The sequence below is a fragment of the Anser brachyrhynchus genome (genome assembly GCF_964034855.1).
Source record: "Anser brachyrhynchus genome assembly, chromosome: 8".
NCBI lineage: Eukaryota > Metazoa > Chordata > Aves > Anseriformes > Anatidae > Anser > Anser brachyrhynchus.
The window spans coordinates 804,870-829,598 of record NC_137702.1 but is presented as its reverse complement, the minus strand read 5'-3'; the positions used below and the strand labels follow the sequence as shown (position 1 = coordinate 829,598).

The 24,729-nt window shown below is 46.0% G+C and overlaps 1 protein-coding gene and 1 long non-coding RNA gene across 8 annotated transcripts in view; one reads left to right on the top strand and one right to left on the bottom strand.

Moving 5' to 3' along the window:
• The window catches only part of LOC308199407, a 28,290-nt gene extending 16,717 nt beyond the window's left edge, over nucleotides 1-11,573 (top strand). Inside the window, exon 2 of the long non-coding RNA XR_013954620.1 lies at nucleotides 8-11,573. This is a non-coding gene — a long non-coding RNA (uncharacterized lncRNA). The remainder of the gene's footprint in view (nucleotides 1-7) is intronic.
• Nucleotides 1-24,729, bottom strand: part of NEGR1 (neuronal growth regulator 1) — a 322,390-nt gene that overhangs the window by 242,030 nt on the left and 55,631 nt on the right. The gene's annotated exons all lie outside the window — the stretch shown is intronic.

The following is a 24,729-nucleotide window of genomic DNA, read 5'->3' as shown; positions in this document are numbered from 1 at the left end:
AATGGAGCAGGTCATTCCCTTTTTGCATAGTCAAGAATAGTATAAACAGTGTAGCAAGGATGGAAAATGCCTACATTCCTTAGACAAGCAGAAGTTAAAAGGACAAAATACTCTACGTTAAGACAAATCTAAACACTGAATATGATTTAGAGAGTATCCAGTGCAAGCCTTGATTGGAAATCCAAGCTTGTAGGTATCCAGGTCCATCAGCACGTTGTGTTTTCACCTGCCATGCACTGTATCTTAACTCCATCATCAATACCTGATAGATTTAGTCCTTACGTCTGACACTGTTTCACACTGCAGAAAGCCTCTCGTGTCAAAAAGGATGTCTTAATTTATTTTGGTATCTGCCTAATAAGTTTGAGTCCTCTCTGTCAAACTTCTTTTTCTGCTTTCATAGATTCTTAGAGTATGACTCTCTCAAGGGCTGATTTTTTATTTTTTTTTTTTGGTCTGCATTCTCTATTTCTCTCCAACTTAATTAGAAAAAGACACAGAGTCATGGATTTGTGAAGGATATGTGGAGGATACACAGCAATAAGCTTTTATTCTGTGGTGCCAAGTGCTACAGAAGTATTGATAAATATATACATTAGGCATTCACATCAGAAAATCCTGCTTTAAGATTTAACAAAGTGAATAATATCTTGAATATCAGGAACGGCTCATTGCAAATTCAAACATTTAAATGGTGATGGGAGATTAATAATACCTTTCAGTAAAGGACAATAATTTATTGAATACATCCAAACCAGCACTTATTTAAAGGACGTTGTTTCAACAGCGACTAAATTAATAATTAGTGGCTTAGTCAATAATCTAAAGGCAGTTATACTTTATTTTCAATAATTAACATTTGGCAAGTAGGCTAGCCTTTAAAAACTTGCATTTTAGAGCGAGGGGATCAGGCAAACTGCCCGAACGGCAGCCTCATCGACAAGCCGCTGTCACTGCAGCGGCGAGCAGCGCGGCCAGGCCGGGCAGCGCGGTGCCTCGGCGCGGGGCGGCCGCAGGGTGCAGCTCCCCGGGGACCCCGCACGTGGCTCCTGGCACGGTGCCGGCCGGCCAGCCTTGGCTCGACCGCCAGCCTCCCCACACCGGTTATTTGAAGATGGCTTCCTTGTCACCAGCCACTTCTCAAACACTTTTTGCCTGATTTAAGACAAATCGGCGGCGAGCTGGAAGCCCGTGTTCCAGATGACAGCATCTCCCTGCAACGCAGCTGAACTCTGCACCCGAAGGAGGTGCCGCTGAAACCCGCGCCGCAGGGAAGCTGAGCGCACGTTAACCGGCATTTGCTGTTCGTGATGACAGCTCCCCTATAATTTAAAAACTGCGAGTCCTTTAAAAAGAAATATTCTTTCTGCAAAATGGATAGTTAAAATTATTCGCGCTACTTGGCAGCGGTGCTTGCAGGCACTGGCCTTTCATCTTCACTTCCAGCCCAAAGAAGCGGTGCACGTGAAGGAGTGCTGTGCGCCTGCCCACCTGTCCCCCTGCCTTCTGACCCAGCTGTGTGGCACAGCCCTAGCGAACGGAGCGCTGGGCTCCCCAAGACGTGAAGTCTACAGGAGCCTCGTGGGAACTGCCCTCTCCCCTCGCTGGGAGGCGAGGAGCGCGGCGCTGCCACGTCCTGGCCCACAGCCACCCTCTGGCTGCTCGACGGCTGCTCTGCTCGGCGGGAGGAGGAGGAGGAGGAGGAGGAGGAGCGGGAGGAAGGAGCTGCAGGGGCTGAAGAGAGGAGCCGTTGTGGGGCTGCACAATGCCGATGGCAGACAGGCAAAATCTTTGTTGAAAAAAGAAAAATCCAGACTCCTTGCAGCACAGCAGATTCAATTCTTTTCTACTCATAGGAGAATTTTTACTCTACTCATTACTACCATTTATTACATTCACCCCTCACCCCAGCACGAAATGAACAGGAGAGCAAACGCAGGAGCGAAGGAAGATTTGTAACGGGGCGGCTGGGCTGCTGCCATGGCTTCGACAGGAGCCGATGTCCCTGCTTCAGCTGTCCCTTACAAAACCCGCTTGTAGAAGCAGCTCAGACAGTTTTCAGCTCTAAGCAGAGTTCCTTGATCAATAAAGCTTCCAAGGAATACTAAACAACTTTTCCGAGTGAGAAAAAGAATTTAGATTAAGCATAAAAATTGCATTTTCCCAGTGATGGACAATACAAACCCAGTTCCTCTTTGCAGCATTTCAACAAATATTTGCCCTTTTTATATATGTAGTTAGATTGCTTTAATAAGACCAGCCTGCTCCATACAGCAGAGCCAATCCATACTTATTATTTTTCCAATAAAATATGGTTTTATTCCACCACTGTGCAATCGCAGTCAATTCCCCACACCTTATTTTTCCCTAATACTATTTAGCTTGCACCATTGTTTCATTTTGTAATGGAGCAGGAATAAAATAACTGAATCTTCCCAATGAAAGCCATCAAAATTAACATGAAAAAGCAACTGAAAAGGGATGAGGTTTCACCCTAATGATGAGAAATCACCCTGGCTATCTCACTTATGCTAAGCATTCGGTCTGGAAGCTGCCTCGCTGGCAGCAAACCGCAGCCGTCCCTCGCGCTTCCCCGCCGGCCGCCTCGTAGCCGGGCTGCCCGCGGCACCAGGGCGGTGTCTGTGCAAGCTGGGCGACCCGCCGTTAGCTGCCAGAGCAGCTCCCAACGACGCACCCACTGTGCTACAGCACCAGGCACAAAATGGGGCAGTTTTCCAACGCGTGCAACTAACAGCGACCGCCAGGAGCCGCGGGGCCTCCCCCGAGCCGGTCACCGCGGTCCCGCTGGGGTCTCCGGGGGCTCCCCTCGCGCACCACCAGCCTCCAGGCAGCGCACCTCGCCGCGAGCGCAGGGAAACACCTACGTGCCACTGGAGCTTCCTGCCCACTTGGGCACCAGCAACAAAACCAAGCCACCCCGTTCGCTTCTTTTTTTAGGGCGTTGCACTGGGAGAACACAAGCGCCTGGCTATGCCCGTTCCTGCGGGAGTGACACCAGCGCAGCCACCACCCCCCGGCGGGGGGGCACCGAGGGGCAGCCTAGGGAGCAGAGGGGGACCTGAAGAGATGCTGGCAAGAGCCCCTTGTACACTGCGACCAGAGCCTCACGGAGATCTTTGCAGCTCACTCCTGAGCTGTCTTCAGCGCTATCAACGTGAAGATCATGTTCCGCTGAGTTTTTCTAAAAGCGCACGCACGGCATGAGCGTGGGTGAGGATGCAGTGCTTACAGGGCTATGGGCAGGCTGGGACACCCGCCTGTGGTACAGCCCTTTGGGAACACAACTGTGAGATTTTAGGATGCGCGAACCAAGCGGCAAAGTCAATTAAAGGAGTACTTCAGGGTACTTTGCTAGCACTATCCCCCACCTGTTACAGTGGGAGGGTGTAATCATTTTTGAACTGCCCTGCTGCTGAGGGATTTGGGCAGGAAACTTCTCCCACGTGGAGCTGGAAGACAACAGCGCAGCGCCTGCCGCCTGCACGGCCCGGCCCACGTGTGCCTGAGCGCGCAGGGTAAACTCCCCAAGTCTCACTGCAGCTTCACGTTCCTTCATTTCAGAGTAATTTCACACTGAAACCATCAGCCATCTTTGCTTTTGCTAGGCAAAGGCTGCCCGGAGCCCTCACGGATGAGCACGACGCTCTCTGAGAGGAGCCCAGCAGCAGAGGCGTCCCCCGAGGGGCCGGCGGAGCACGGTGCCGTGGTGCTGCAGCACGCGCCAGCAAGGAGCAGGAAGCCATCAAGGTTTCATTCCTGGTTTCAACTCAAACAGCTGCTACCATGGATGAAGAGGCAGGTGCTGATGCATGAACGATATTACTGCTAAAAGGAACGGACCATTTGGTGATAACTTTTCTCGCTAGAACACCGTATCAAAAACACTTTTACATTCCCTAAAGTACTCAGCTGGGAAAGGAAATTAAACCCCCAAAATATTTTGAGACAGAAGAGAAGAGGGAAATGTTTTTGTTACTCACCCTCACTCCTCTATTATTTTGCAGTTAATATGGGGTGCATTTGGAACGAGAACTGCCTCACCGAGCCAGGCACGGCTCTCCTGGGCGCCCTGCGAGCCAGCAGCCCGGCTCCCAGCAGCGCGAACCAAGAGCGCGAGGAGCTGCGGCGCTCGGGGGCACCCTGCCGAGGCTGCTGACGGCCAGCACCCAGCGGCCGCGGCGCTGCCGTGGGAGAGCCTCGCACAGCTTCGCTTCCAGCGCCCCGCACCTTCCCCAGCCACGTTTTGGAGGGCGGCAACTGCTTTCTCTGGGACCCCACCTCCGCCATCAGAACAGAGCCCAGAGCTCGTGTAGCACGGGGACAGTCGTGGTGGTGCTGCTCTGACACCTTCTGCACAGCATACCATTTATTTTTTAATTGATTTCTTCCTTTTAATTCTAGTGGAACAGTTATAGATACCCTATAAATTAGGATATTGGTTAAACGTGCACCGTAATTTGGAGCTTTGCTTTCCCAAATAATGAAAGCTCCAACATATCTCCTTCCTATAACTTTCTTTAAAAAATAAAAAGCTAGGAAAAGAAAGTTATTTATTAAAAAAAAACAAACAACAACAACAAAAAGCACAATTATGCTTTAAGCAAAGGAGAAAATACAAGAAGATTTGGAGAAAAGATCACAGAATCACAGAATTGTCTTGGTTGGAAGAGACCTCCAAGATCACCCAGTCCAACCTCTGACCTAACACTAACAAGTCCTCCACTAAACCATATCACTAAGCTCTACATCTAAACGTCTTTATATATATTTTAAATTCTACTAAAATACTTGTTAATTAAGAAAAAAATCCCTTACAGTAAGCTGGTCTGCAAGTGCTTGCCTGCTACCACACCCTGGTCATAAGCATTTCCAGCGGCCTTACTTCCACCCTTACGAACGCTCACAGTCTCAGGCCACTAATGTAACGCTGATAAAGGATGGCACGAGTTCAGGGAGCGTCAGAGGACATGCTAACGCTGACAGGTTATGAGATGCTAAACTTCGGCCCTTCTTCGTTGTGTAAGTGGCAGCGCAGGCAGCACGCAGCTTTGGTGGTACAGAGCCACCGAACGCTTTGGGTTGGAAGGGACTCTTCAGATCATCTGGTCCAACCCCCTGCTGTGATCCAGTGGATCCCAGCTTCGGGTCAGATGAAGCAGCCACAGCTTCAGCGACAAAGCTCCCACAACTTTCTTGGGCGACCTGTTGCAGTGCCTCAAAACGTCATCAGTTCAACAGAAAGGGTCTAGAAGTAAAAACTGCAGAGCAAATCTTGTTAAAAAATAGTCTCGCCTGAAGCAAAGATGCCCAATTACAAATTTATCTTATTTTTTGATAAAATACTTCAAAGCTAATGAGAGCTCACACTGAGAGAAGGAAGATAACACAAGACATTTTTGTTGTCATCTCTTAGTAATGATTAGGCAATAAGCGAAAACCTGGATCAAAGTAGGAGGTATGAAAAATAGGTCTGACAATCAGAGAAGGAAAACTGATCCAAGCGACGTTAATAATCTGAAAGGCTCTACAAAGTCTAGTAATTGTGCTCGTGAGGAAAAGACGCAGGGACGTGCTGAGGAAGGCACTGTGCCAGCCAAGGGCCGCATCTCAGGGCCCACGCCTCGTCTGCCGAGGCGCCGCCAGCGGGGAAGTCGGCCGCTGTAGGAGCACGCCCATCGCCGCCGGACAGGCAGCCGCTTTTCTCGCTTCCTCACGCTGCCGCTCTGCAAATACTCGAGGTTTCAGGAGCCCTGGGCACCCGCCGCACCAAACACAGGGGTAAGCACCCCGCACCGACACACTCCCTCTCGCCAGACCCACTGGCTGCCCTGGTTCCCACTGGCATCCCTCCTTGTCCCCATCCCCATCCCTGTCCCCGTCCCCATCCCATCCCCGTCCCTGTCCCCATCTCCATCCTTGTTGTGCCCGCCCCACTGCAAAGGGGTGCTCCGAATGGGCACCTGCTCCCAGGCGGGAGGGTCAGATGAATGAAGGTCCTCTGAAAACACACACAAAAATGTCTGAAACTCACTCTTAACATAAACAGTTCCCTGAGCACGCTCCTATTCCTGAAAAAGACCAAGGCTGTTGCTGTCTCACCGCATGCTTTACCATCTGAATTCAAAGTCACTGCAAACACTCTGTGATGGGGAAAGACAAAAGTCTCGGGAGGCAGAGAGCTAAGATGGAGGAAGGAAAAACAGCATTTCCTACAGCTAGCACAAACAGGAATTCAGCAGGGAGATGCACGCTCCCAGCTTCACGGTGCACCTTTCACAAGGATGGATGTCTTACTGGATTTTTGTCTTTTAACTTCTGACACGGATAGAATTGGTGAAAACTATCTAGATTTCTGCCCAGAAAAAGGATGGTCTCCCCTGGCGTAATACACAATATGTCTTTGTGCTTTGTATAAGCAGAATCCAGCTGTGCAGGCAAAGCACTTTAAAACTGCTGCAGTTTCACTGACTGCAATGGCAGTGAGGACAGACATCGGACAGAGGTGGTTGCTCGGGACCTTGTCCTTTGAATGCTGCCAAGGAGGAGGCTCCAGCAACTCGTGAGGACCCGTGAGGACCAGGGCCTGTGAACGTGAGGGTGCACGCTGCCTGGGGAGTGTCGCGGCGTTTCGGTGTGGCACCCGGCGTGCTGACCCCAGCACGGTGCCCCTGTGGGACCTTTCCTCTGGGCTGTCCCGCTGGCACCTCCTGCAGCTGCCTGGGCACGAGGTGGTCCCACCTGCGCTGCAGTTGCCTGACCGACGTGGCTGCTCTGTCCTGTTCCTGTTGTCCTTTCCATCTGAGTTACAGACATAAATTTGTTTTCTCATTAATAGTCTTGCTATGACTTGCTCTTCTCCCTTTACTCATTATAAGTGTTCGTCTCTGAATAGAAAAAAAGAAGAAAACTTATGCAAGATCTCACAAAATACTTTCGGGAAGCATTGCAGGCCTTCACTGCAGAAAACCCAGTGCTCAATTATTTATTGAGGGGTTTATTTCCCTATCGTGTTCACAAAGTTATACAAGCACAGCTAGTCACCCAAAATTAACAGTTACTAGTCATTTCTGAACTATTTTGCAAATGACAGTCAATGCAGCCTTTGTGCTACAGTGAAATACGGCATTTTCTTTTCCCAATCGAATTGCGAGTAGGCTTCACACCGCAGGAACGCTCAGCATTCCCACCCAGTGAGTCACCGATGGAAGTCCTTCCAGCAATCCCTATCAATTACCCGCATCCAAACCCAAGGGAGATGCTGAACAAAGAGCGAAGGCGAGCAGCAGTTGAACAGAATTGCAGCCTTTATAATGGAGACCTGATTACAGGAAAATGCCCAAACTTTCTCAAATGCTCTCTGTTAGTCTAAAAACTTAGCAGAAATCTAATGAAGAGCCTAAATTTAATCAGGATTCAGTTGAGAAGTATTCAAAAGATTACAAAAATATCTGCTCCTTCTTGATTGATAAATTTCACAATTACAGGCGTAAGAACCAGTGAACGACAGCCTCAACACCAGCACTTCAAGACGCAGCTTTGAGAAGCCTTGTCTACAGGACAGACCTCAGACCCCTGTGCCCGTCACTCTGCCCCTTCCGCATTACACAGCACACAACGCCTACGTGTATCTTTATGGAAAACACAGAAAAGGACCTAATATATCCGTACCTTCTTCTCCTGTGCAAGATACAAAGCTCATCCTTCTGCTTAGACAGCGGGGAGCCAGCTCTGCTCCTGACGTACGGAGGGGATGTGGAGGAGCCAGGAGGCAATTTTTTCATCAACCTGTGCGGGTCGGGTCCCCACCCAGCGACAGGCCAAGTCCTTGCTGCACCCGTCTGGAAGCGGTTCCCATGCTGAAATCTGAGGGACGTGCTCTCCAGCCAGCCCTCCGTGCCTACTGCGCTTACTTGCCAGGCCGCCAGCAGATGCCTGAGGGACGAGGGACGCCGTGCCCTGCACGCCAAATTCCCCGTCGTGTCCCGGGCACCTCCTCCCCAGCCCGCCCCGGTGGCCAGGGCCCTGGCCTGTGTTCCCCAGCTTGGGAAACGGAGCACACCGGCTTCCCCCCGCAGTGCTTACTGCGGCTGTACGGTGAGGTAGGGCTTTCCTGGACAGAAGTGAAACTTACTCCTATTTGTGGGAACAGCCACGTCATTATTTTACGTTTTAGATTTATTCTCTCTCTAAACCACCTAGATTGCCATCATTTCATTGCCATCAAAGAAAATAAATCAAGTTGCCTCAAGAGTCCGCTCTTACCTCTTACCGAGATGTTCCTCGTTCAGCGCAATCACCTTAGACTGAACGAGATCTTCAGTAAACAATGGATTACACGCAAGTCAAAAGCTGCTAACTTCAATAAAAATGCGCTAAGCTTCAGACTTTCAAGCACAGCTCCAGGTATTAATCCAAGAAAATGTAAATTCAGATGTATTGGCTAACTAATGCATTACAATACAAAAAGAATCTGCTTTTGACCCCAGATGATAAAGATTGGTTGACTCTATTCTCTGTAATTGTAGGTCAACATTTTCACTCGCATTAAAAAATTGACTATCACAATTTGTATGAAGGAATGGAAAATTCAGGTGGTAAGGAAAAGAAGAATAAATTTCAGTAAGTTTTAAGTAAGAGATGAGCTAGTTTCACCGCTGAATTTTTTGTTGCATAGAGTACATTAGTGGCGAGATTAAAAATGACACCTAAATTACCTAAAGACTGAAACAGAACTTCAGGAATGGCTACGCAGCAACATTCAATTCCCATTGAAATAAATGGAATTTGTGTGCTCAGACAGTTCTTAGAAAGAGAAATAGCTGCCTGTCTTCATCTTTAGGACTCTGAAACACCTTAAAAGTCTGTCCACTACTACTTTATACAGGACCATAGAAAAGGAAGTCTTTGAACTAATGCTTTAACAGATATATATCAAAGACTATAAAAATCAATCTTAATTTACAGAAACCACCCGTGATATAAGGTGCTCACCATACATAGTTTTCATATTAATGCACACGAGTGAAAAATCATCAGAAACAATGCAAGAGGGAACTGAGAGGTCTGCTCTCCTACCCAACACAAACCCAACCACAACGCAACCCTGGAGGATGCACCACACCTCTGGAAGCCTTTTGTTTCTGAGCTCCTACAATCCTGAACTCCTATTTTATGCCACTGACCTCCTCTATGGTTACATAAAAAAAAGCTTTTCTTCCTGTTCTTGACTTGTAATATTGCTACTGATAGCAAGCGTGAGAAGGCTATGCCAGCCCTGCTGACACCGGCTGGAGCTCCCCTGCTGCCCGTGGCAAGGCCCGGCCTCTTCCAGGAAGGCAGAGCACTCAACCAAGTCTTCTGGAAAATGGCACTTCGAACTTTAATGCTCAACCAAGGGTAGCAATAACATTCAACCTCAGCTGATAAACGTGATGCAAATGTTATGACCAACCCCGTGTAGGCTTGGAGTTTAGCCTCAGAGTGGAATATGAATTCCTGCCTCTAACACCTCAGTAAACATCTACTGCGGAACATCACCACGAGGGGACTGAAAACCCAGGTTTTAGTGGCAATGGAAGTTGAGTGTAGCAGCTCCTGTATTGCTAGGGCACCATCTCTGACCATTTTTCCTTCCAACATCAAGAAACTTTTAAATGACAAAGGTTGTAGCAAGAAAGTGTTTCTCATGTTGTAGAGAAGCCCACGTATCTCCAAGAACTTCTAGCTTAAGGTTAGGGAATTACTTTTCAGTTCAATAAGCAGTAAACTATTTCAGTTAGAATCCTTAGAAGAAAAACCTCAAAAAGTGAGAAAAGTCTTCAAATGAGGAAAGAAAAGACAAATTAACCAGGGATACTTCGAAGATGTATTATCTTTAGTGTGCCGTATTTTAATTACTAACACCAATCATCCCCTTTAATAAAAGGTCAGGTGTTTTATTTGTCAAGAATACGAGCTTAAATCATCTTAAACGTAAGGTGCAATAATCACATTTTCTGCTAATGATTTCTTGTGCGCATTGTTTGCTATTCATTCTAATTGTAGAGTTTAATTACAAATATTTGTGGAGATGTTGCAGAAGCTAAACAAGACCCTGCAGCGAGGTAGTTTTTCCTCCGAGCCCACAGGACGCCCCGCGCAGCGGCGGGCTGGCTCCGGCTGGCTGCTCACCACGCGCGGCTTCGTGCCCCGGCCTCCAGCCACGCCAGCTCGGAGCAGGGGACACGCCTGGGGCGCTGTGGGCCAAGCTGGGATTAGCTTTGGGGTTGTTGTTATGTCTGAAGTAACAATAAGGGGCCCCAATTTGTAGGGGAAGGTTTTTAGGCTCAAGGAGTTATCTTTTTCTGCCTTCACATACGGGACTTACCGCAGCTCTGGTAGCTTTGCTTAACGGCAGTGGCAGCCACTACAACCCAGCACGCACCTTCTGTACGGGCACCAGTACACGTGCTCTTTTTCTCCCTGGAGCCTCTGCATGGGGTGCATCCTGCCTCCGTTCGTTTCCTAACACTATGAGGAGTGCACCGCAATTTTCCCTCAGTGCTCCAGCATATGTTAGTATGAAGAACGGTGAGTAATTACCATGTGCAATTTAAAACTTGGTCACTGAATAAATAGGAAACCTTAACAGACTATATACATTTCAAACATTCATCTGGAGGAATGAGTGAAAATTTCTCATTTCTAACTTTTGTGCTTTGTATAATACTTGATTGTTACCAACCCCCAGAAATTAACATAAAGCCAGAGATAACATAAATTCTTGCAAACCGATTTAGAACTCTGGAGCAAAATAATTGATTAATGTTAAGGAAAATGGAAAAAAAAAAAAAAACTAAAGAGGCTTGAAGGATTCATGTGAAAAGACTGCAGGATGAGGATTTACATTTCAGACACATATGCATTCTTTTAGGGAAGTACCGAACACAATGTTTATATTCATCCTGCAGTACTAGCAGTGCTGATTGATGCGAACCTATTCATATTTAGATAACCTATGAATCAACAAAATAAAAATCCTCATATTAAGAAGAATAGAAGAAAGAGAAGGAGAAGATACAAACTCCATCTTTAGCAGCACTTGCACGGGGGAGCCGTTCTCCGAGCTCCCTTCCACACGCGCCCCAGACCCCGCCGTGCGGGCAGCGCACGCCCTCCAGCCTGGGTGCGGGCACGGGGGCGCCTCTGCACCTCCTGCAGTGCCTCCAAAACGCGTGGGGGTTCCCCAGAACACCAAGACTTTCTGGATCCACACACTGATCGTGAGAAAAAGGCAAAACATCCCACCAGAGAAACACGTAGATGAGAACATGTTAGCACAAGTCTAGATGGAGATCATAGGAAGATGAAAGCTAAAGTAATTTAGAAGGATGTGATAATAACAGGATGTGTTACAAAATATTCACTAGAGGTTGAATGCCGTGGAGGAACTGAAGTAGGCATATGTTTTGCAATGAAGCCTGGATTTAGAAATCACTTAAGGCTGCTGTGTAAATTTAATAATGTGCAACAGTACCAAAAAAAAGCTCTTATGTGAAAATGTCTGCAAATTTTCATACTCTTTTCCAAGGTTTCCGCAATTATTTAATCCATTTCCCAAATATCATTTGGTTGCTTTACACACAAACGAGAAAAGAAGGTTGTTGCTTGAAGTCTATTCTATGCTTTAAATGTAATTTTGAAATCACAAACTCTGCCCATTCGTGTGTCTGTGGGCAGTAATGGATCTTTAGGAAGAGAGTAGCTTCCACAGATGAGAGTTCAAATCTCTAAAACCAACGTGAAACAAATAAAGTGAGAAAAGAGGAAACCGCCTAATATTAAGCTGTCAGAAAAAAAAAATAGAGCAGATGTGGCAATATAACGTTCATAGTTTAGAAAGCGAAGCATTCCGTCTTCTCAAAATCTAACTGGAATTATAACGAAACAGAGCACAAGGCACCCAGATACGCTACTCCAGCAAGTCAAATTCTGTCTGAATATACAGCTTTGAATAATGATGGTGTTTTGTAGACTTGCAGAAAATCCAGGACCTTGGTGCACCAGGACCAACAGAACACAATTTTCCTAGATAGCAGGACAAAAACCAGCAGAGTCACAGCCGATGGAAAATGAAAGGTGAGCTCCCGGTGCCAGCACGTCCCACTTAAGGTCAAGGCAAACTATTTCTTCCTGGAAAGCTGGGGCAGAAATCTCCTCCTTTTTCTGTGTGAGAGTAGAAGATGGTGAACGGAAGCGGTCTGGGCAAAGGAGGAATCGGAGCAATAGCACAGACCCGAAAAAGCCCTTCTGGGGGACAACCTAGTGCTACCACCGCACTCGACCCAGAAGCCCCGTTCCTTTCTTTCTTTTTTCTATTTTTTTCTTTCGGGCAGCCTCCCAAGCGCCCTGTAGGCCACGACGCGGCCGTCCAGTGCCTCGGCGGGCAGAGGGTCGGTACGTGCCCCCCGTCCCCGCTGCGCATCGGGCGCAGGCGCTGCGCGGTGGGACCGGCTCTGGAGGGGCACTTGGGGTGCCAGCGGTGAGCCCGCGGCCATGGGGAGCACCGCGGCGCTCCCCGGGGTGGTGAAGGCGTCCCCGCCCCGCATCCCCGGAGCGTCGGGAGCCCGGGGCAGGCTGAGCCGCGTGCCCTCCCCTCCCTCGCGCAGGGCCGGTGGGTTTCAGCAGGCTGTCAGCGTGCCACGTCACCGCTGCGCCCCAGCACAGGGAGAGCCTCATTGCCCCAAACCGGGGCTGACCGGAGAGATGAGGCCTGGGATCTGCTCTGCATTTCGCTGTCCTGAGACTTTTTCAGAGATGTATTTAGTTCAAACGGGAGCATTATCTTCCAATCACGGATTTATCAAGAGTACCACAAATGTAACTGTAAACGCAATCAAGCTGTGACTGGCAGAAATCAGTGTATCCTGACTGCCATGAATATTTCTCTGTAGGATTAATTCTTATTATCATTTTGAACTCTTTTTATATAGCTAGTATTGATTTGCAAGAGCTGCTCGCATTTCAAATCACAACTACGTGCTTTTCATTTACAATTCAATGTACTTTATTATGAAGGTGCAATGGTAATGTTCCCTCATTTTCACAGAAAATAACCAATTGCACCACCTCTTTTCAAAGTTTCCCACCCTGAGCCCTGCCTGCTGCAGGACTGCGTGCTATGAACTCCTCAGTCACAGGCTGACTTTGAGGACCACAGGCGTGGTTAACGTCAGCTGGGACAGCAGACCACGCTGCACTGAGCGCTTCTTTAATTTAGTTTACGGTTTAAAAAACAAAACTGTGCAAGGTAAGTGGAAATGGAGGCGAGTACTGGGGTTGAGTGAATGAGACACTGTTTAAGTTGGAGGTAGGGCCAAAGGGTGAAATTGAGTTTGTGTATCTTTAAACACTACAGTTGGAAAAGAAGTGATCTAGAGGAATCAAAACAAAGCTGGAGGTACGGGATGCTCTTATCCACTGGGACTTCCTCAACCTCTTCTCTAATGAGAGAAAGCGAACAGTTATTCCATCAGCGCCAAGGGGACACTGCGAAGAACCACCCGCACTGCACTGAGCATGAATGTGCTTTGAGGTGCCGAGGTAAAACACGCTACCAGACCGTACGCCCTGGGGGTCGAGGGCCTTGCCTCCCGAGAGCCTCGCGGGACCGAAACCCATGCGCTTGGCTCCTCACTGAGGGTGGAGGAGCGGCGGCGCTGGGCCTGCCGGGGACCCGTTCTGCTGCCCAGCCTCGGCCCTCACCTCGCAGGGCGCGCTGCGGGGAGGAGGCTGCGGGGCGGCGCGATGCCTCCCGCGCTGCGCACACGGCTGCACCGAGAGCCGCGGCTGGCTGGGGAACGCTGCTGGAGGCTGCTGCTGGAGGCTGCTGCTGGAGGCTGCTGCTGGAGGCTGCTGCTGGAGGCTGCTGCGTCGCTCGACGCTGACTTCCCAGGGCGTGCTGCATCAGGCGAGCAGCTGCTCATAAACCTCCTGCTTCTCCTCCCTGCCCCGTATATTAAGCGCTTTAGACACGAAGGTCCCTCTCAGACAGTGTCACCAGCACAGCACATCGCTACATTTCATCTTCCTCAAAGTCAAAGTCAGACCGAGGTGGAAGAAAACATTCCGGCACCTTTTAGCAGATCCAGGAAAGGCATAAAAGCCCTGAACAACAAACCGCATCAGTTCCGTGATTTAAACGCTTCCTAAACATGTCTCTGTACTGAAAGGGAATTTAGTCATCAGGCCAAAGGGGCTCTGCAGAGAGGTTTGCTTCCTTACTTTCTTATGCCTTAGGCATGGAAACTGCTGCAAAATAAGGGGCTTTCAGTCTGTAGTTCTGCATTCAAACCCATCACGGGACTTTGCACAGGTAAGCATTTATACAGACCACGGGGTCTCAGGCTCCCTTCGCTTTTGGGACCAATTCATAATTACAACTGCACTTTACATTTTTCTAATGGGTTTCTTTATAGGCGTAAATGTCATGCATTGCTGACACAGTTCAGATTGCCACTGTTGCTCATTTTCCCTTTGATTTGCTGCAGTTCTCTTTTAACTTTCTCCACAGCAAGAACTGCAGCAGAAAACAAACTAATTTTTCATTCCCTCATCACACACAAACACTGAAACACCCAATTAATGGTCTGTACAAATCAAACCCTTGATTTATTTTTGTCTTTTTTAGCAGATGCTACAGTTTGTTCACCTTTTCAGATGCACTGTTGATTCTTCTGATGTAGGGAAATTGATATTATCTCTTATTTATTGGATAGGTACAGTGCTGTTTCATCTCAGTAACCTGCAGCTGGAAACACTCTAAGGAGAGCATGCAAGTTGTCTGTAGTCAACCCATTCTCTGTGTAAGCATAAAAATAGATCCCACTTGAATACAGACAGGAAATGTACCACAACGTGGCTTTGGTCAAAATCACTTTCAGTCAGTGCAAAGTCACCTGCTGCACGAATGAAATCAGAAAGTTGTGTTGAACTGGAAAGCACGCTGCTGGACTAGACCTTCTGCAAACATCCGCACACGGATCACCGCAGAGCTGCTCACAAACACAAAGCTTTCCTGGACCAACAGCAATTGGCAGAGAGCCCCAAACTGGAAGACTGCACAGCATCAAAATGCTGATTCTAAAATCACAGTTTCTATATTTGCTGGTATCCCACAGAAAAACGACGAAAACAGAGAATCTGCTCAACTTCTCCAAACCCCGAGTTTCATTAGGAACCGGAGGAGCCTGACAGTCGGCCAGCTATTTCAGACGATGACTGAACGCTTCACTTCGACATTCGTTCAGCAGCTGTGATTGTTTGGGGCAGTACATGGCACATCCATATTCAGTTGGGAGCTGCAAATGGAATTAGCTCAAATCCCTTCAGGAAACCAAGAACATGCTAAATTACAGAGAATTCATCAGGAGATTGACGTGTTAAGGCCTGGGATCTGAGCGCAGCTACATGGTAGTTTACTTTTCTTTGTTCTTCCCAACCACGGGGGGTTTGCTGTGGTTCATACACTGAAATGCTTTAAAACCCTCTTTTGCTTTACCAGCTAGTTCACCAACACAAGACCCATTTTCCATAATCTTAACGTCCTTACCATTGCCACTACACTGCTACCTCAAGCACTTCATGTTCTGCTCTTCTAGCAAGTTCCTTGTGAAGGGAGCGCAGTGACAGGACAAGGAGTAATGGCTCTAAGCTAAAAGATGGGAGGTTTAGATTAGAGATAAGAAGGAAATTCTATTTATTTTCCCCTTTGACGAGGTGGGCCCCAGGAAAGCGTGGCGGTGCACCCCGGGCACGGGGCGATGCCCTTGGCAGCGTGCCGCCACCAGCACAGCTCCCTGCCGGCGGGCCGCACCGACAGCCAGGGCACCGCCGCCTCGCCTCCAGCGCCACGTCCTGCCGGGGTGCTGTAAGGGATACTCGCCGGGTTTGCCACAACTTCTTTCCAACGATTCCATGTCGAGAGCTACTTCTTGTAACAAGAGTTAGTTGTTCTGGAATTCAGATCAAAAGACCAAGCAGACTTCTGTGCGATACCCTTTCTCTCATGTCGATGTGCATCTGTGAAAGCATAACCGCTCCCTAGCCCCCCGTTCCCAGAAGTTGTGGGAGGACTGCAGCTCCTGGGCCAGTCTGCGCTTTGGAAGTTACTCCTCTCGCTTTTCCCAGCTTGGGTGAAGCTCTACTATACAGATTTTCCTATTATACATTTTCTTTAAATAAGATAAACTGCTTTAACACATTTCATTTTGTCTAAATACACTGTTGTGTTTTATATATTGAAATAAGGCATTAAAATGTGCTTTTATCCTCCGCAATACCCCCACAGAAATTTCTAGAGACCTTATTCCTAATATAAAACAAATTTAAATGTATTCCAACATCAGATATTTCTGTGTACTGAACCAGGCAGGCAGCAGTAAGAGCACAGATCCAATCTTCTGTAGCCTCCAATAAAACATTATTTGGAGGTTTCTAACTTTCACGTTACAGTAGAAACTACAAAAGGTTAATTTCTACTATCCAAAAGTGTACGTATATGTTTTCATTCCACAAACACACTATGGAGTTTCACTTGACAACAGCGCATGTACAGATCATCACATGGGTAACAAGTTTTTATTAAGCTGACACGGGTCATATTTTAGCTATATATTTATCCCAAAATGTGTTGGAAAAAAAACCACCACATAAATTCATTGCTTATCTTTTTTTTTTTTTTTTTGAAAAGCTAAATGTGAAATATTCAGCAAATTTTCACAACAAGCTGTTGAATGATCCCTCAGGACTGCTCTGCAGCTCTGCAGGCACCGGCTGGCACCGGGGGAGCATCTCGCCCTCGCTCAGCCTCGCATTTACGTTCACACACACTTCTAATTATTTGTTATAACAAGTGTAAATTCCCCAGCATTTCCTTACCCTTCTGTGAAAACCAACAATAAAACTTCATGCGCTTAAAATTACCTCTGTATTGTTCGAGGACTTGTCTAGCGTCTCGTTAGTAGCTTCCCTTCATCTTGCAACTTTAATTAGCAGCTCCAGTCTGGGATTTACCTATGACTGTCATGGGTGAAGAGTGCTAGCTAATGAATTATTCAAAGTAAATTAAGAGACTAAGGGAGTTCTCTACCTGTCTAGGACTAATACACACTTCATTAGCAAATATTTTCACCTGTGACAGTCACAGGTACCTCACAGACTGAATTTTTATGCTCACCTGAAATGGATTCTGTCTATGTCCACGTTAATGTCAAACCCGGAGTTTTACTTCTATAGAGATTACATTAACACTGACAGTTAGTAAATTGGATCCTCAAGATTATAGGATATCTTCATTAAATCTGGGTAATGCCAGGAACGGCGGCGCAGGCACATTTGTATCACCTCGCAGCGTGCTCCAGCGCCGCTTGTCAGGGTCCCACAGCGTGATTTCTCACAGGCGCTGCAGACTTCTTGGCATATTAGCAGAAACTTTCTGAAAACTTTTAGCAATATTTTTAAACCAAAATCACATAGGAAGCTTCAAGCTCGTCCTGTGCTAGACTGTGCATGGATCTTCCCCCCGTTAACCCAGCCAGTTCGTCTTCGCAGAGCACCTCGCTGAGCCACAACGACCATTTCTCAAGCGGCACTGTAACCAGGCCCGATCAGCAGGAACAGGACTTCCTGTACACCTCTGGCAGCCTCAGAAACACTGAATTCATCACGGCGTGGCTAGCAGAAAGATGCTCTGAAGGGTCTTTTCCCCCCTAACGACTCTATGCCTGCGCCTGCAATCTCTGCCTGAAAATGTCGTGTGAGCGCTTCCACCCAAAGGAGGCAGTTTTAGGCTTTGGGTACCTCAGTCAGCTGGAAGCGGAGCACGAGGATGCCGGATGGTACCAGGGGGTGCCGCAGGCACCGTCCAAGCTGGCCCCGTGTCAGGGAGCTGCAGGCCCCAGCGCTGGGCCCGGCGCCGCTCCCCGTCCCGCGTGTCCCGCGTGTCCCCGCGGCACCGACTGGGGGGCTCCTCCCAGCCCCCGGGGACGGGCAAGGCGCTGTCTGGCGGCAGCACGCTGCTCATCCGCACAGCTACGGCAGCAGACATATAATCACCCTCCTAATAATTATAACACTACGCAGCGCATCACGTGTATAAACGTTACACTCTCAAAAGGAAAATAATATACATGTATAATCACTGCGGCATTCTGAACCTGCTGGCAGGGTATCAGTCAAAATCTGATACCTGAATCTCTAATGCAGCTTACTGTGTGAAACATACATCTGATACCTGATAGGTATAAAAGTTAAAGCAAATAAATTACCCACAGCAATCAGCTATATCCTAATTTCTCCATGACACGGCAGCCCCGTCATGGCAGAGATTCCCAGAGGACGGAAAGCCTGCTCTCAAGGATATTGATCTGCTCCACTGTTCTTCCTCCTAATTGTCCCCAATGCAGTCCCCTCCAATTAGCTCGCTCCGCTAACCGGCAGCAGCCGTCGACTCTCCCAGCATTCATTATCCAGGTTGGTGACAAAGTCAAAGCCTAGCTAAGAGCCCAAAAGAATACAAAAACAGAGCAGTAGTAACTGCTTCAGGCATTTTTTTTCTTTACTTGCAATATTTTAATATGGATACGGAATTGAAAGATGTCAGTGAAGCACTTTCAGCAAACACTCGCCAGCAGTGCTGCATCAAAGAGCAGGGTAAGCGTCCCCACCGCCGGGTTTTCAGAAGGGAACCAGAACCCAGCATGCTTGAATACCAAGGCATCTTTTTTTTTTTTTTTTCCTGGCAGAAATCACTGGTTCTAAAATGTACTGCCTTCCATAATCTCACGGTAAAATTGACTATTAAAGAAAAATTGAACTGTTTATTTATAGAAAAGATTTATGGGTTTATGAACAGAGGACACATGAATAAATTGTTTGCTAAATAACTGTGGGGAGAAAACAGCACAGAAATGCTTCTAGTTTACCAGGTTGACTCCATGGGCAATGACAGAAATACCCTTTCCCACCACAGGCAGCGCTGATTTCACATTGATGATTCTTCTCGTATGTATCCAGATCTTAAACCACTCAACACAGCCTTAGTGATATTGCAACTTACCCTATTTTTTAAGAACAAAAGAACTTTTATAGTACTAACTCAAACAGTGAGCAGCAGTAAAGACAGTGCTCACTACCTGCAGCCTTTCAGACAAATCTCAAAGAATTTTGATAGATTTGGGGCAGTTCCTTCTTCATACAGGAACAATATATATATATACATATATAGTACTGTTTCTGTTAATTACTTGAATCTGTTGGATTTTTCACTCAGACTGGTGATCTTCTCAGCCAAATTTTGTAGCACTCCAAGGTTCAGCGCATCCAGATCTCCTGGGTGACGGATGCCTCTCAGTCCTAGATGGTGCCCAACGTCTGCTCCAGAAAGCACTTCATGATTCCCAAGTGGCATCAGTCCACTTCCTTCCAGAAACAGAGCTGTTATTTATTGGAAACTTTAACAGTGATGTAAAGACAGGCAACTTACTGTTTCCTTCTAGCCTGAGCCTATCCTATTGTTAAGGTTTCATGGCCACGAACATTGGTGGGATCAGGTACCTCTTCTTTCAGTTACATAACAGAACTAGTACTTGCTTCATCAAGGGTAAGAAAAATATTTACATACTTACATTTACTTACACAATAATAGACTATTAAAATGCTGAAGTAATCATTACTTTGAGATCAAATGTGAAAACTTATTATACACACCAGGAATATTAGCTTTCCAATGAAATATGGCATGACCTTCAACTACTGGCATTCACAGCAGAGTCTATATTCAGCCATTCATACATATATTCATAAATTTGGAATTTATAAATTACAACATGAGATGGATTCAACCTTAGTGAATGCTGAATTCTCTCTTTCACTTATGCACATCTATCACGAATAAATATTTACTAGCATGCCCACAGTATTTTTCCCAATGCTCATTCATTTCCAGATTAGATGCAGGTATTTTTCTTCCACAACTACTATTCATATTCAAAAGTGAAAGTGATTTAGGAAATAAATTATCTTTTAGAAATATATTTAGTGTCACGTGTCTTGGTGCTTTCATTAAAATGGTAAAATGTTCTCCTTTCTGTCTTCATTGTTTTCCGTTCTGTAACTGTAAACTTAGCAGTGAGAGTTGTAAATGAAGACCTATGAGGTGCTACACACCCCATCACGGACAATGAGCTGTCTTTGTCACTGTCACATCTAGGGCAGTGGCCAAATTAAAGACATTCATTTTCGTGGCTGGTTATTACTACCTGATAACCTGAATGTTAAAACAAATACATTATCCCGGATGAGACGAAGAAGCTGGAGCCAGAGGAAACTGAAACAGGATACCAGAAGGACAGTTGGAAAAGAAATATTTGTCACGGTGGTATAAAGAAATGGAACATAGCAGATTGTTTCTTAAAATCAGAGGAAGATAATTTGTTAATCTAGTTGAAGAAGAACCGAATAGGAGTTCTCATTGCACAGGTCAAAAGTTCCATTCCAGGGCTGCCGGACAGGAGGAACCAGCGAGGCTCAGAGGCAGCACGGGCAGGAGAACCGAGAGAGGGGCACAGGCAGGGGGGCTGCAGGTGCGGCCAAGCAGGAGCTAGCTGAGAGGGCATCTGGGAGAGATGGGCAGAAATGAAGATGTGATCTTTGTCTTTCTTTCTTTTTTTTTTAAAGTAAAGCTTGATCTCCTTGGCAGGCATCTACAAAGAGATTTCAGAGGAAGAAATGGCTATTTTAGTTTGCAAATCTAGGATGCAAATTTCGAATGAAAATGTATCTGTCATCTTCATGCAGATAGCAAGTTAAATTGCCAAGAACAGGGAGATAGGAAATGAGGGAGTAAATAATAAAGGAGATCCAAAGCCTCCCCACGTAGCAAAGACATGGAACAGGACCCTTTAAAAGATGTACTTAAGGGGAAAAAAAAAAAAAAAGAGGACAGACAAGTCAAGAAGATTTCAAGAAGAGTGCAGCTGGTGATGTTAAAGCTGGATGACAATAAATGCAAACTGACTAGGATTTGGCAAAACTCCTGCCTGTCCTCTACACGCTCAGTTTCAATGTTCCTGTGGAATATATTGAGCTATTTGCCCAGTGGCTCTGATTTTTTTTTTGTCTGCCATACATTGCTCCAGGAGGGTAAAATTTTCTCCAGAGTATTTTTACGGGTTTAGGATTGATTCAACTCATTTACACCACCAATCTGAGAGGCCATAAATTAACAAAGGCTTTCCTAAGATACAAATTATTTTAATTTAAAGAAGATCATTCCACCCATCCCAAGACATTCATACTCAGATTTCAGGTGTCCAGATTGCCCTCTGAAAGCATTTGTTTCTATCTTTAGCAGAGTAGCTAAAGCAGTAGATTTGGGTTCTAACCCAGAACCCTTAATCTCCAGCAGTGAATTAAGATGAACTCACCCTGATCAAATATCTCTTATACTACATTAGCATGAATATAAATCATATTTCACAGCACACCTGGCCTTCGGGTTTTGTTGTTACTTTTACTGTTCCTGACACAAAAATACTATGCACAGAAAAATCAGCACTTGACTTATCAAGTCACTTTAACCAATCTAAAAATCCTTGCTGCCTTGCAGAACCACAAAAAGCCTTTTAGATGTCTTGTCTAACTAACACTCCCAAGGATGAGTTTGAAAAGTAAACAAATGGATATATGTTCACAAACGCTTCTAGGAAAAATGCACCGCACGTTGGCTATTAAATTTGTTACAGTTCCAGACATGAGCTGGATGGAGATAGAAATGAGAGCGGCTTCTTGCTCCTGTGCCATCACTGCAGGTCACTGGGTTTGTACAGGTGTCAGAGTCCCAGTGGGCTGACCAATAAGTAGGTTACAATTTCCAGAAGCCTCTTCCCCTGGTTTCAGAAATAACTCAGATACAAGCAAGTCAAAAATACTTAGGCTCCTAATTGTTAAAACTACGTTGGAAATAAGCTGCAGGCTCCCATGTCACTCAGATTTTTTTTAAGATATTATGTAAAGAGGATTTTTAAAAAGCCTTTAAAATTAATTAACACGGTCAATGAATCATCAAAACAGTTTTAGTATGGATCTAAGGAAAGAAATTAAAAAGAAATATTTAGTACTATCCACAAAAGTAATATCCATTATGTAGCCATAACGCAAGCTGAAACTTCAGTACTGTTTCCAATAGTGAAAATGCAATTTATAACAAACCCTTACTATTCATTCTTGTCATGAGACACAAATAACGACAATAGCACTCTAAAAAGTGATCAAAAGACATTTGATGAAGTCTAACATACTCTGTACCTAGGTAAGTACGCAGACAGACCCAAGAGAACACCAGTTTGGAATAGGTGGTAGGTAAGATAAACTAGCGGGTCCACATTCATAGCAAATCTGAAATTCACTTTTAACTGCTGTACAGGTCTTCCCCTAGAAGGAGAAGCTAATGAAATGAATCTAGAAATACATTTGGGAAGATCTCGCCTGGAGCCTTTCCTGCAGCACTTGGTACAAGCACGACGCACCCGCCTGCAGGACGGGGGAGAGCAAAGAGCTGTGGCCAGTTCCACAACGGGACCCGCTGCGAGCCGTACTGCCCCTCTGAAGGGGTATTCCCAGCAATTATTCCAACTGCAACTTAACAGAAAGTCCTTACACTGTACTGTCGTTTAGCCCAGTTTCAAAGAAGATATATTTTTTCTACCTGTATAACTGCAAATATCTTCTGAACCCCCCGGCACCCAGAACACAAGCACAACCCTGGCACAGCTTCATTCCCTGCTGCCCACCAATGCACTGCCTGGGACAGACCCAGCACAGCCAGGGCTGGATTTTAAGACTTCGGAAATCTTTAAAAAGGATTTACTTGAGCCACGAGTAAATCAGAAAGGAAAAACCCAAGAGCAGCTCAGCATCACTAATTGTTCAAAACAACTCTTGCTTGCCATCTCACACGCAATTAAGAACCAGCTCCGAAACCCTTCCCACGGCTGAAAGTCACTTTCTGTTGAAAATGGAGTCCTCCTGAAGAGCTGTGTAAAATGAATTCTTATATATTATCTTTTCAGGTTCATTTCTCCCAGAAACCATGTAGTCAGGAATATTTGTTGTAATATGGAGCAAAATTTGCAACAGAACTTCCACTAAAGTTAAAGATGAACATTAATAGCCCTAATTCTTCATTCCATTATGCATCACAGTAACAAGTACAACAGATCTTTATGCTGACACAAACAGCTTTGTTATTTATAACCACTTCCAAACCACTTTAAAGTATGAATTTGAGTTTACACAAATGAAGATAATAAAAATTACCTTTTTTTTTTTCTTAATTAATCTAATTGAACTAGTCTACTAATTTAAAATAAATGGGACGGAATGAAAATGTTCGACAATTTCAAAATAAATTAAGTGTGGAACCAGGTTACGTTTAATCAAGCTGTCATGCAAATTAGTGGCTTCACTCAGTGAGTACTATTTAAAGAACTCCTTTGCTGGTGAAAATGCTTTTGGAGCCATTACAGGAACTATCTACTTTTTGTTAAAGCCCAATGAATGCTAAAAAGTACAGCTCCCCAGAACAACGGCCGTAATTATGCAATCACAGAGCTTTGCTGGATAGGGAAACTCCACGTCAGCTTGCTAGGGGGGGCAAGCTACAGTGAGCGTTTTCCAAAAATAACTCAATCTGCAATATCGCACGCCGCCGGCAGAAGGAAAACCAGGCAAGGAGATGCAGCAGGCGGTTCTCACAGCAGAGGTGTGCAGGAGGTGCTCCATCCCGCTGGCAGCACGGCGTTCGCCCTCGCGCCCGCGGGCACTCTGCAGCAGCGCGCCTGTCACTGGCACGGGACCTTCCCAACGCCCAGCACCTCGAGCAGCTAAACCCAGCCCCACGCAGTCACCACCTGTTAAAAATGGCCAAAACTAGAGTCGAATACTGCCTAAGGCGCTTACTTATTATCTGAACGGTTCTCTTTATTATCAACTGATTAACTGATGTGCAAGACTGCAACTTTGTAAAGGGGTTGACGCCTTCAAAGACCAGTCCAATGAATTTCTCTTGCTATTTTAGGTGAAGACCGCTGACTCTTCTCCGTATAAAGCATAAGAATGAACATTCCTGATTCGGCCATCACAGAGGTACGGGTGTACATTATTAAACAGCAAACATATGTAGTCAAACTAATGTTCTTAAAAACGAAAAAAGAAGTATTCGAGTCTGCTATGAATAGATTTGTATTGATCTTCTGCACCCAGTCAAAAATGTTACTAGCAGATGCGCTTTGGATATTGTAATTTATCTGCTTCCAACTTATGAATAATGTGTCACGTCCTCTCCAAAGACAGCAAACATTTGCACAGAAATTGTATTCCGGGTAACATAAACTTTGATGAATTGTAAATACTGAACATCATTTGCTACTACACAAAATAATATTACTTGGTACTATTACAATGTATTACCCTCCATCTAAGAATTCAAAAGGTTTTCCAAAAATGTTAACGTACGTCTAATCCCCGCTCCCCTGCAAAGCATCACAGCAATTTCCGACCCATTCGTGCTCACTGAACACCTGAAGCCTTATGCCCACGCTTTGTTTGGTGGCTGTCTTTGTTTCATGTACTCACAATTACTGAGCATTGCAAACCAAAAATGTTTTATCG